At 41.6% G+C, this 13,004-nt stretch overlaps 1 long non-coding RNA gene across 1 annotated transcript; it reads right to left on the bottom strand.

The window, feature by feature from the left end:
* Positions 1–1,618: 1,618 nt before the first annotated feature.
* Positions 1,619–9,886, bottom strand: LOC141131290 (uncharacterized). Its single transcript, XR_012242725.1, has 2 exons — positions 9,421–9,886; positions 1,619–3,888 (listed from the first exon to the last, which is right to left on the bottom strand). It is a non-coding gene; the product is annotated as an uncharacterized lncRNA (long non-coding RNA).
* Between the last annotated feature and the right edge of the window lie 3,118 nt (positions 9,887–13,004).

The raw sequence follows: 13,004 nt of genomic DNA, 5'->3' as shown, positions 1-13,004 counted from the left end.
CTTGCCCTTCTCATATCTAGTACCACCAAGTACCCGGCCACCTAGTGGTAGAAGATAGAAGTGCAAGAAGGCCAAACTTAGGGAGAAATCAATAGATGTCTATCAATCAACCAGGATAACTACTCCTGGCAAGTAAATTTGTGAGGTGCAGCCCTGCCTAAACTCCAGGGTGCTACAAATAAAATTCACAGAGGTGATCAAATACCACCAAAAGAAAGCTCTATTTGTGGGGAAAAAAGTACATAACTTATTTGGGTACAGCGCAATTGTCAGTTAAAGTAACGCAGTGCCGTATCACAAGAAATAGCCTGTTCATGAAGGGGGGTAAATCTTCTGGGGGGCAAGTGGTTAAGATCAATCTGAATTTTAGGTGACATAAAACTCCTGGAAGAGAGGAACATCACGGTGTTGCTTATTGCAAACAATCATATAGGTTAGAGAAAGCTAGCATTTGGCTGTTTACAATGGGCGAGATCGCTACCTAATTTATTTGTTCTTCCATACTGATCTTAGTAAGCTGTATTTCTCTTTCTGCATTTCTAATTTATATTTGAAATTAAAATGCCCTTTGCAACTTAAATATTAGTCTTACTTTCAAATGTCTCTATTGGTTGAAACTACGATTTCCTCTTTGAAGGAGCTTTATACACAACGGCTAAGGATTAACTACAAGGGTATATTTTCGCACCATTGGGGCTTGTGCTCAGACTCACCTGATTCAAACTCTTAAAATGAGCAGCTGTCAAAGTCTGGAATTCAATTATGAGATGCTAATTTGAAACCGCCATGCTGAAAATTAAAATAAGTTGAAAAAAAAAAAAAAAAAACTGTGAAAACAACAGAAGCGAGTCTTAAAACCACATCTAGTGTCGTAACCGTGCTCTCCTGGGGGAAAATTTGGCTCTTCAGCTCAACAACTGTGGTACTGTATTCCAACAACAAGTCTTTGTAACACACCAGACGTTCAGTTCACAGACTTGATCCTGTGTGTAGGGCAAAGGGCCTTAATGTTGTTGACATCGAACATGGCCAGAGTAATTGGAGGGTCATAACAGGACGTATTATTTCTTTGTGTAGGCACATTACTGCCCGACCACAACCAGGTGTGCGTGGGGGTGAGAACATAGGGAGGGACTATTAGAAGGCTGCAGAACGCCACATATTAAGGGAGGGAGATGGAGTCATTTCCAGTAATGACGCACAAACAAATCTAACATACTAACAGCATAACAGATCTTTTATCATTAATTCCCTGGTGATTGTCTGAATAAAGTGCTTATGTAAAATAAGAGAGTGTCCTACTCGCTATTTAATTAATTTTTTTCTCATGTCTATTTATAGATGTCTCTGAACTAACTGTTTGGTCTGACCACAGAGACGGTGGATCACAACTTTCTCCATACCAGTGTAAGCTAAATCCGAGAGATTCAACCACACTATCCAACAGTGAGGTGGGACGATGACCATGTATATAGCAAGATGAAGGCATTATACAGTGATAAGTGCAGTTTTCAACTTAACTGCTTCTAGTTTATATTGCTTTGCCAAATTTAGCTCTATTAAAGAAGTAAGACACAGAATCAGAAAGTTTCTGTATATCAACTCCGAGCCTTAAAGGTCCCGTACTATCAACTGAACTTGTCGGCTCTTTATTGGGGCTTTTTATAGACTGGTTACAGGATCGCATATTTCAGCAAATTTCCATATAAGGTAACAAGCAGTATAATTTCAACATACATGACGCTGGACACATCTGGAAAGACTTAAGCTACGTCTTACAACTGACACGCACATATTATACATAAAATGAAAAACAACTTAAGTAGAACTCCAACCTATTATTTCCAACCTTATCAATTTCCCCCTTTGACATCATCCCCTCCACGATTCTGGGTCCTTGCAAACAAGTGAACAGCCGATACTTCAAAGAGTGCTATCCCTGACCGCGGGTTGTCAGAGGAGGATAAGTCTTCTTTATTTACCCTCATCCCTCAAATCCATACCAGCATCTTATAAGCAAAGAGAATAGAAAAGGGGTGATGTCAAGTTACCCTTTTTGTCATTGGAGTTCCTAATACCTTTCTCTTTCCATTCTATCTGTTCGTGCCTTAATCTTCCTATATAAGCAACAGTTTATCACGGTAAGCAGTACAAAAACTAAAATTAGAATAAGTATCGGATTGAGCATCCAATTAAAAATTGCCGTAGCAGTGGGTGACCATCCAGCAAATACATCATACCAATGATGTGTTGTTTCATCTCTTATTTGTGAGGATAAATGTATTAATTTCCCTTTATCTATAACCGCAGATATTAGATTATTTTGAAGGGTATGTTCTTGTGTCTCTATGTGTTTTCTAAGTATTTCGGACTCATTTAAGATTTGCTGTAAGGGCTCTAATGATATTATAAAAGGAGTAGTATCAGTAAGATTATCTACCGTCCATTCTAGATTAAATATTCTATGTGCATCTGGTTCAAAAAGGAAAGTGTCATTTTGTCATTTAAGCATTTTAACATTCTTTACGCATCCTGAAAAAGGGGCCGTTTTATTTAAACTTTCCATAGTTTCCTGATCATTTGTGACTAAACAAATATGTTGTGTTCCTATCTCCATAAATCTGTTTCCTACACCTACTGGTAGTCTCTGAAACTTACATATGTTAGATTGATGTTTCAATAAGCAAGGTTCATAGACTGGAGAACTTCTTCCACAGACTATTCCCTTATTAGTTTTAGCACATAGACTTAGATCATGAGTCATGTTTTGTGTATCTACATAGTGTCCATAAATCTCAGGATACCAAAATTCAGGTAGATCCTTTCCTATCAGGAGTGGCATCACTATTAACTTACACATTACCTGGACCTCCTCCACTTTGTATACATCAAACCTTCCAGCACACCATCTTTCCTCACATTCAACTTCTTTTCCTGGTACTTCAAACCATGTACTTTCTAAATTTAAACCCTTAAAATAGTTCATCCAAGTGCGATTTGAATGTGATAAGATAGTGTAGAAAAAGCACATTGAGTAATGTTTATAAACTCCTGATTTTCTTTCCACAACTCCAGACTGGCTAGTGCTGTGTGATTAACCATAATATTGAGATATTTAGTTAATTGTACCTGGCTAATTTGTGTTTCGAATGTTGTAGGTAACCATTTGCTTGTAATTATTAAACTATCAGCTATGTGACTTCCTGCACGGTTCCACTTATTTTGTATCATTTCCATCTGTATCCCATTCATTATTCCCATTCCAGTTCCTGCAGCTCCCAGAACTGTATCATACCATTCTCGGCGATACCTACATTCTGGTAGCTGGGGAAAAGTTACATTAAATTTGATTTTTGTTTTCTGTTGTGATACCGAAACATTTATGCAAGATCTAGGAATAGGAGTTAATACAGAGGATTCGAAGATGGTGGGTAGAGCGTCTTCTATTTTTATATTGAAACCATAATGTTGCCATTGTATATATCCTCCTGTTGTGCTTCCCATTTCCTTACTAGTACAAAATACCATTCGTAGTAATGATATTGTGTTATACTCTTATCCTGATTTACCCATCTAAGATCAGTACTATTTTCATGAACTGTTACATTGATACCCGGAGTCCATGTATAAACAAACATTTGAAAACATTCAAGCACTATTATCATAGTTAGAAGGATCTTCATTCTGTTTCTCTTGGTTCAAGACTCTTTTTGCAGTGTGATGCGTGGATCCAGGCTGCTTTTCCTTCCAATTTCACTGAAGTGGCTGTGGTCAAAAGCACTTGATAAGGACCTTCAAATCTAGGTTCCAATGTCTTTCTTGTGTGTTTCTTAACATATACATAATCTCCTGGTAGCAGTGTATGTGTACCTGCTATTGAGTTAGGGTCTGGAAGAGAAGAATACACACTTTTGTGGATCTTAGTTAGACGTTGTTGTAATTGTATCACATATGCAGTCAAACTATCACATTGCAATTGCATACTCTGTGGAAAGTACAGACCTAATCTAGGTGCATTCCCAAAAAGTATTTCATATGGGGATAATCCTGTTTTCCCTGTTGGAGTGTATCTTATAGAGAACAAAGCCAAAGGCAGGCATTCTGGCCATGGCTTGTTTAACTCTTGCATGGCTTTTTGTATTTTCAACTTTATTGTCCCATTTACTCTTTCCACTGATCCTGAACTCTGTGGATGATAAGGGGTGTGGAAACTTTGTTGAACTCCTAACATGGTCATCACATTCTGCATGATTTCTCCTGTAAAGTGTGTCCCCCTATCTGATTCTATAGTTTCAGGAAGACCAAACCTAGGTATTAACTCAGTGATCAGTTTCTTGGCTGTGGCTTTTGCTGTGGCTGATTTTACTGGATAGCTTTCGGGCCAACCCGAGAATAAATCGATACACACGAGGACAAATTCAAAGGGGCCGCTCTTAGGCATTTGTATGTAGTCAATTTGCAGTCTCTGGAAGGGGTATTGGGCCCGAACCTGGTGTTTCCGTGGGGTTTTTACTCTCTATCCTGGGTTATTCAGGAGACAGATTTGGCAGGCTGCACAGTAGTTTCTTGCAGTACTACTGAATCCAGGGGCGAGCCATCCTTGGTTCACAATCCTATACATGGAATTGGAACTGACGTGTGTGGGTAGGTGAACTGCCGCTGCCATTGCTGGGTACAGAGAGGCAGGCAGGCATACTTTGCCTCCTTCCCTCCATACATTGTCAAGGTCTGGTGCTGCTCCCATCCTGACCCACTTATCTTTCTCGCTCTCCCCTGCTTGCTCCTGTAATTTACTCAGCTGCTGCCATGTTGGTTCTGGGATACTCACCTCTACCGCTGCTAAGGTCTCAGGGCTTCCTTCCCCTAGAGCTGCCTGTTTTGCAGTCAAATCTGCAAATGCATTTCCTTTTTCCTCAATTGTTTTTGCGCTCGTGTGTGCCACTATCTTCATGATTGCCACTCGTTTAACTTTTTAAAGATTGTTCAGAACTCTCTTAATCCCTTCTCCATGTTTTACAGGTGTACCTGCTGCTGTCAGATAACCTCTAGCCTTCCATATATGGCCATAATCGTGTGCTACGCCATAAACGTAGGCAGAGTCAGTGTAAATATTCCCTTCTCGTCCTTTTAAGTATTCTAGGGCTTGTTCTAAAGCTTTTAATTCTGCTTCTTGTGCTGACATGTGGGCTGGTAAGGGCTGTGCGTCAATCACCTGTGTATCAGTCACTACGGCATACCCTGTGTGATATTTACCCTTGTCATCAGCAAACCTGCTGCCATCTATGTACAAAGTGTGCTCAGCATTTAAAATCGGTGTATCTGTAACATGTGGGAATCCCATTGTTTCCTGTTCCATGAGCTGAAAACAATCGTGCTCATCTATCTCTTTAAACAGAAGGGTGTCAGTTTCCTCATCTCCTTCCTTATTAGCACTATTATTCCCCCTTGCCAAATCTGGTGACTGAAGAGGCAAAAAGGTGGCCAAATTTAAGGTTGTACAGCGCTGAAAAGTGACATTTGGAGGTAAGAGTAAAGTACACTGTAACCTTAATTGCCTAGCCATGGAAATGTGTTTGGGCTGTACTTGAGACAAGATTGCATGTATGTCATGTGTGGTATGCACTACAACCGGATTGTCTAGAACAATCTCTGATGACTTATCTAGGATTATCGACACCGCTGCTACCGCCCGTACACAGGACGGTGAACCTCTGGACACTGGATCTAATGCTGCTGAAAAGTAAGCAACGGGTCTTTGTTTTACATGTGCCTGTGTCAAAACACCTGTGGCGTGTCCAGTGATTTCAGCAATGTACAAATAAAATATCTTGGTGTAATCTGGAATATCAATAGCCAGGGCAGAAATCAACAACCTTTTCAAAGTGACAAACGACTCATAAGCTACTTCTGTAAGCATATACGGTACAATTTTCAAACAATCGTATAATGGCTGCATCAAAGCGCTAGCATGTGGTATCCATTGTCTACAATATGACACAATACCTAAAAACATATGCAATTGTTTGAAATTCTGTGGGGGTAACATTCCCTTTATCACTTGAACCCTCTCCTCAGTGAGATGTCTTGTACCCTGTGATATACAATGTCCCAAAAAGATAACTTTTTTCTGACACACTTGCAACTTTTTCTTATTAACCTTGCAACCTTTTTCTGCCAAAAATCGCAACAAATTAAGGGTGATAGCCAAACAAGTTTCCTTGTCTGGGCAACATAACAATAAATCATCCACATATTGTAACAACACACAGGAATCTGGTGGTACCCATTCTCCCAACACCGTTTGCAATGCTTGCGAATACAAGGTAGGTGAATGCGCCATACCCTGAGGTAGGCGTGTCCAGGTTAGTTGTCGATTTTTGAGGGAAAATGCGAACCATGGTTGGCATTCTTCCGCAAGCGGGACGGAAAAGAAAGCGTTGGCCAAATCTATAACCATAAAGTACATACTGGTTGATGGTATTTGTGACAATAACGTATGTGGATTGGGTACTAAAGGTGTCATCGGGGCTAGTATTTTGTTGACTGCTCTGAGGTCTTGGACCATTCTGTACTTAACCGGACTACCGGCTACTGTTTTCTTTTTAACCGGATACAAAGGAGTATTCGCCGGTGATTTTACCTCTTTTAGAGCTCCACTTTTTAACAAGGATTGGACCTGCATTTCTATGGCTGCCTCTTGGGGTGCACTGAGTGGATACTGTTTTTGTTGGGGAAGCACTGCTCCTGGAATCAGCTGTAGGGTAACCGGAGGTATGGGCAAAAGTCCAACATCAGCTGGATGTTTCTCCCATAGTTCTTCCGGAAGGGATGACAAGATCTGATCCAAATCTGGAGGAGATGGACCGGACAGTTCCGATTCCTCCTCCAGGTATTGTATCAGGTTACACATCTCCATGTGTTCTTGATTATCCCCTATAGCTAAGGTGACAGTACCATCTGGGTGATAGGTAATGTTAGCTCCTATTTTCTGCAAAATGTCAGCTCCTAGCAAATTAGTGGGGGCTCCTCTAGATACCAGAAAACGTGAAAGGAACATGTGGTTCCCTATTTTAACTTTTAGAGGTTTTGTCAGCGGGGCGTCGGCTAAAATGCCATCATATCCAGTTATCAATATAGTGTCAGGTGATTCTTGCTCAGGGAGTAGTTCAGAATCAGAAAGTAACGAGCGTGAAGCTCCTGTGTCAACTAAACAAGAAATTTTCTTATTACCAACCGTTATAGTGGTCTTAAGCATCTTTGTTTTGGATCTTTCTAAAACCGGGGCGAGTCATGCCCGTGGATCATCTCCCTGTCGCCTTATGTCACCATTATTGTTGTTGCCCCTGGGCTGGTTTCTTCTCTGATTAACTGGAGAATCAACACCTTCATCTCCTTCATCCCTTATTCTTTTCCTGCAGTGGCGTCTGATGTGACCAATCTTGTTACAGTAGTAACAGATAAGGGGTTTGCGAGAGGAACCTCTACCTTGCTCTTGGGGACCCACAATCGCATTGATTGCATGATGTTTCCTCCCTTTGGTTTCTGCCAAGTCCGCCTCTATGCCTTGTGCCTTCTGTAACAACGACCCTCTATCTCTAATTGCCCTCCATTCTGGTGTGCAGGCTTTCAGTCTTTCACTTATCTGTGGATTTAATCCTTCCATAAACTGTCTATTGAAGGCTCGGATCGTGACTGGCAGAGCCAAATCCAATCCCTCATCTGCCATCATACTTTCCATAGATAAGTAAAATTCTGATACAGTCTGTCCTGGCATTTGTTTCATGGGTGATATGGACCCCCTCTCCTGTTGTTTTGTCTGACAGAAAGCTTCTAATCTAACAATAAAAGGGGCCCTTGAGTCTATGTGTCTGACATGTCCTGCCTCTAGATTGCCATCCCCGTCAGCTCGGTCTGCAGGTCGGTGCGGACCTATTTCAGTCATAAACTGGTTAAACAGGGTCAGAGTCATTTTGTGTCTGCATAAATCCTCCCCATCCTGCCAGGTTGCTTCATGTGTATTCATTAACTGTGTCACAAATCTACAGAAAGCAGCTGGCTTTGCTACCGGGTCTGGGGCGCTCTGTATTAATGCCATAAGAGTGTCTGCTGACCAAGGCTTCCAAGTCCTTATTTGCATCCTACGAGTAATAGTAGGTGGGGCGTTTGGATGGGCTGCTTGTCCAAATTCTGGATTATTTACCTGTACAATGCGTGTATCAGTGCGTACGGGGGCTACAGTTTCTGAATGAGGTTTTTGTGCCCCACAATGCACACATTCTATTGCCCATTCTGGATTCTGTGTTCCACAAACCTGACAAACCCATCCTCTCCCCTCAAGTACAGGATATAACCCTGGCTTATGCGAATTTTGCTCTATGTCAGTATATGGGGGTGGGATGGTTGAACTAAGATTATTTAAAATTTCAACATTTTTTGTTCTTCTATCTTTCATATCCCAACCATCACAATCTGGATTATATTTCCACCCCTCTTCTTTCGCTCTATTTGAGACCTTAATTAAGCATTGAACCTGACGCATCCATTGCTTCTCTAACACCTCTCCTTGTCTGTCCCTTTTTATTTCACTCCATACATCCGGGTCTAAACCCGCTGCTCCTTTCACCTTAAATTTACGAAGGACATCCTTTAAGTCCCGCGCTTCATCTTTCCCATAGATGTTTTTAATTATCTGTGGTACCGTATAATGCGCCACAATTCCCTGACGGGGTTTCGTGTTCTGCTGGCCCATTCTGACAGTCCGTGCCTAGGTAGCGTGTGGGACACTTAGTGTACAATACAAAATGCTAAAAAAGCTACACTAGTTCCTCGTTGCCTTCCTCCTAGGGTGCCAGAATACTAAAAACCTCTCCAGGATGAGATTTCTGAAATCGAATTACTTTATATGCTAGCCAACTGACAAATATTATGACCAGACTGACAGCTACAACATATACAAGCATTCCTTTAAGTGACCAGGTAACCGACTAGATCTCCGGGCTTATGGAGACCTCATTCCCCCTGTATCTGGGAATCCCTCTCATACACTCTTATCCCTGCTTTATGGAGCAGACAGGGCTTATACTTTCAACCCGTCTATGGTTTATGAATTAAATTGAATATCAAACTTAAGCGGCAGACCCCCAAAGTCCTCTTGCGAGGTTAAGGACGCATTCTACTGCTCATTGGGATGATATTCTTTCAATTCATACCAACCTAGGCAAGGCTCATTCACTTTCTCAACAAGACAGACAGAAAACAAAACAACAATTAATTCCAGCAATATAAACCACAATATGCAGTAATTCTAGACTCACCACTACAGAGGCTGGTGTTTTAAAACCAGGAGAACCATAACTGACAGAACGGATAGGCACAAATCAGGGGAGCACAGAATATAAGAAAAATAAAGCTTTTTCTTACCTGGCCAGGTTTTTCAATCTGTGGTTCCCGGAATGCCTGTGCTTTTGTTCCGTCAGTCCAATTCATCCACCTCTTGAAGTTTCATCGGTGTGTCCCTACTTCCGGGCGCCAGAAATGATAAGTGCAGTTTTCAACTTAACTGCTTCTAGTTTATATTGCTTTGCCAAATTTAGCTATCAAAGAAATAAGACACAGAATATAGATTTCTGTATATCAGATCCGAGCCTTAAAGGTCCCGTACTATCAACTGAACTTGTCGGCTCTTTATTGGGGCTTTTTATAGACTGGTTACAGGATCGCATATTTCAGCAAATTTCCATATAAGGTAACAAGCAGTATAATTTCAACATACATGACGCTGGACACATCTGGAAAGACTTAAGCTACGTCTTACAACTGACACGCACATATTATACATAAAATGAAAAACAACTTAAGTAGAACTCCAACCTATTATTTCCAACCTTATCAACAGTATGAGAAGATTTTAACCACTTGCTGACCGCCGCATACAGATGTACGTCGGCAGAATGGCACAGGCAGGCAAATGGGCGTACAAGTACGTCCCTTTAAAATTGCCACCTTTCTGGCAAGCGCCTGCTGCATGCTGAGGGGGCGTACCCGCGGGTCCCGGGAACTTGATGTTCTCCGGCAGCCCGCGATTGCGGTGTGGAAAGGTAGAACGGGTAAGTGCCTATGTAAACAAAGCATTTCCCCATTCTGCCTTGTGTAATGACAGAGATCTACTGCTCTCTATGATCGGGAGCAGTGATGGCTGTCATGTCCTAGGTAGCCCCTCCCCCCACAGTAAGAATCCCTTCCTAGGACACACTTAACCCCTTCATCGCCCCCTAGTGGTTAACCCCTTCCCTGCCAGTGTCATTTACGCAGTAATCAGTTCCTTTTTTTAGCACTGATCGCTGTATAAATGCCAATGGTCCCAAAATAGTGTCAAAAGTGTCCGATGTGTCCACCATAATGTTGCAGTCACGATAAAAATCGCAGACCACCGCCATTACTAATAAAAAATAAATTAATATTAAAAATGCCATAAAACTATCCCCTATTTTGTAGATGCTTTAAGGTTTGCGCAAACCAATCAATATACACTTATTGCAATTTTTTTTTGTAGAAGAATACATATCGGCCTAAACTGTGGGTTTTTATTGTGATTTTAAATAATGGTAATACATACTGCACCATGAAGTTCACTTTATATTAATATACCGAGGTATAAACTGAACTGCTGTGAGGAACAGAGGCACAAGTGTAACCTATCCAGGATCCAGCATATAATACCAAACCCATAGAAGTTCTAAGGCGCATTTTGACCAAGCTTAATCGCAAGGTCACACGCCCTAAGGTGATTGGCTACCACCTGGGGGGGAGCACTTATATGAGCACACAGCACTTTAGTTTGTGTTCACTGAAACACATGGATGGATTTTGGAATGTTTATGGACTGTTAATTTGATCATCGCACTAAGCTACACAGCACCGAATCGCACAGATGCAACACTGAATTACATGGATGTAGCACTGAATCCCATGGATGATATTTCTTTGGAATTTTTTATTTAATATTGTTTGAACATTGCACTATCACTGAATTACAGAGATACAGCACTGCATTGCATGGATGCAACACTGAATCACATGGATGATTTTTTTCTTGAAATATTTATTTATTATTTGTTTGAATATTGCACAAATATTTTGGAATATTTATATATATTTTTCACAGGCTTATTGAAGCACTCTTATTAATTCATGTATTTATTGAAGTTTATTGCACATTAATGTATAGTATTTTGGACATTTTATACATGTCACGAGAGAGCACAATACCACTTTATTAATTATATATTTATATTTATCATTTTGATAGCGCAGCGTTTTAAATTTGATTATCTTGCATGGTATATGAGACATGCGTAACGTTAGCAGCTGATCATTTGTAAGATATACTACTTTGGAGACCTGATTTGGTCAACCACCTGGAGGCTTACAGGACTATTAATTAGCATCTCAAGCGTATATTGATTGGTTTGCTGAAAAGTTATTGTCTACAAAATAGGGGATAGTTTTATGGCATTTTTATTATTATTTTTTTTTTCTAGTAATGGCGGTGATCTGTGATTTTTAGCGGGACTGTGATATTGCGGCAGACAAATTGGACTCTTTTGACACATTTTTGGGACCATTGGCATTGCTATAAAAATGCACTAATTACTATATAATTGACACTGGTAGGGAAGGGGTTAACACTAGGGGGTGTTAACTGTGTTCCCTAGTGTGTGTGTTCTAACTGTGGGGGGATGGGACTGACTAGGGGAGGAGACCGATCGGGGTTCATACTTAATATGAACACACGATCTGTCGCCTCTCCCCTGAGAGAACCGGGATTTGTGTGTTTATACACACAGATCCCGGTTCTTTCTCTGTCACGAGCGATCGCGGTTGCGGGTACATGCCGGACCCGCTGATTGGCTCATGCTGTGTCCAACCACAGCAGAAGCGGGTCGCTGGCGGTGCGCGCACCCCAGACCCAGTGCACGAAATCACATACAGGTACGTGAAGCAGGAGGGTCGTGTGGGGCGCTCCAGAAGTGGTTAAAAAGGAAAGGTAATTTTTAATAACATTCAATTACAATATGACTTGAGTCACAATTGTATACACTATATTTTTTTATTTTATTTTTTTGCTATTTTTTTTCCCCACGAAAGTGGAGTTACCCTGATCACGATGTAAACAGGAAGAGCCGTTGATGGGCTTTTCCTCACTCACGTCTGAGAGACGAAAGTAGAGGAGAGTCGATCGGCTGCTCTCCTGACAGGGGGGGTCTGTGCTGATTGTTTATCAGTGCAGCCCCCTCTCGGATGCCCGCCCAGGACCGCCAGAATGCCGCCAGATCACCAGGGATGGCCACCACACTGGACCACCAGGTATGCCACCCTAGACCACCAGGGAAATGACAATCAGTGCCCAAGCAGCTGCCAATCAGTGCCCAGGCAGCTGCCAATCAGTGCCCATCCCCAATGCATGCCAGTGCCATCAGTGATGCCTAACAATGCCATCTATCAGTGCCACATATCAGTGCCCATCAGTGCCACGTATCAGTACCCATCAGTGCCCAGCAGTGCCGCCTATCAGTGCCACCCATAAGTACCCATCAGTGCAGCCTTTCAGTGCCCATCAGTGTCACCTATCAGTGCCCACCAGTGCCACCCATGAGTGCCCATCAGTGCCGTCCATCAATGCCCATCAATGCTGCATATCAGTGCCACCTACCAGTGCCTATCAGTGCCGCCTATCAGTGCCCATTGTCAGTGCCTGTCAGTGCCACCTCATTGGTGCCACCTCATCAGTGCCGCCTTATCAGTGCCCATCAGTGAAGGAGAAAACGTACTTATTTACAAAATTTTATAACAGAAGCAAAAGAAAAACTTTTTTTATTTGTTTAGCAAAAAAAAAAACGCAGAGGTGATCAAATACCACCAAAAGAAAGCTCTATTTGTGGGAACAAAATAATAAAAATTCTGTTTGGGTATAGTGTAGCATGACCGCACAATTGTCATTTAAA

This window comes from Aquarana catesbeiana, linkage group LG03 (genome assembly GCF_042186555.1).
Source record: "Aquarana catesbeiana isolate 2022-GZ linkage group LG03, ASM4218655v1, whole genome shotgun sequence".
Lineage (NCBI taxonomy): Eukaryota > Metazoa > Chordata > Amphibia > Anura > Ranidae > Aquarana > Aquarana catesbeiana.
This window is presented reverse-complemented; position numbering and strand designations above follow the sequence as displayed.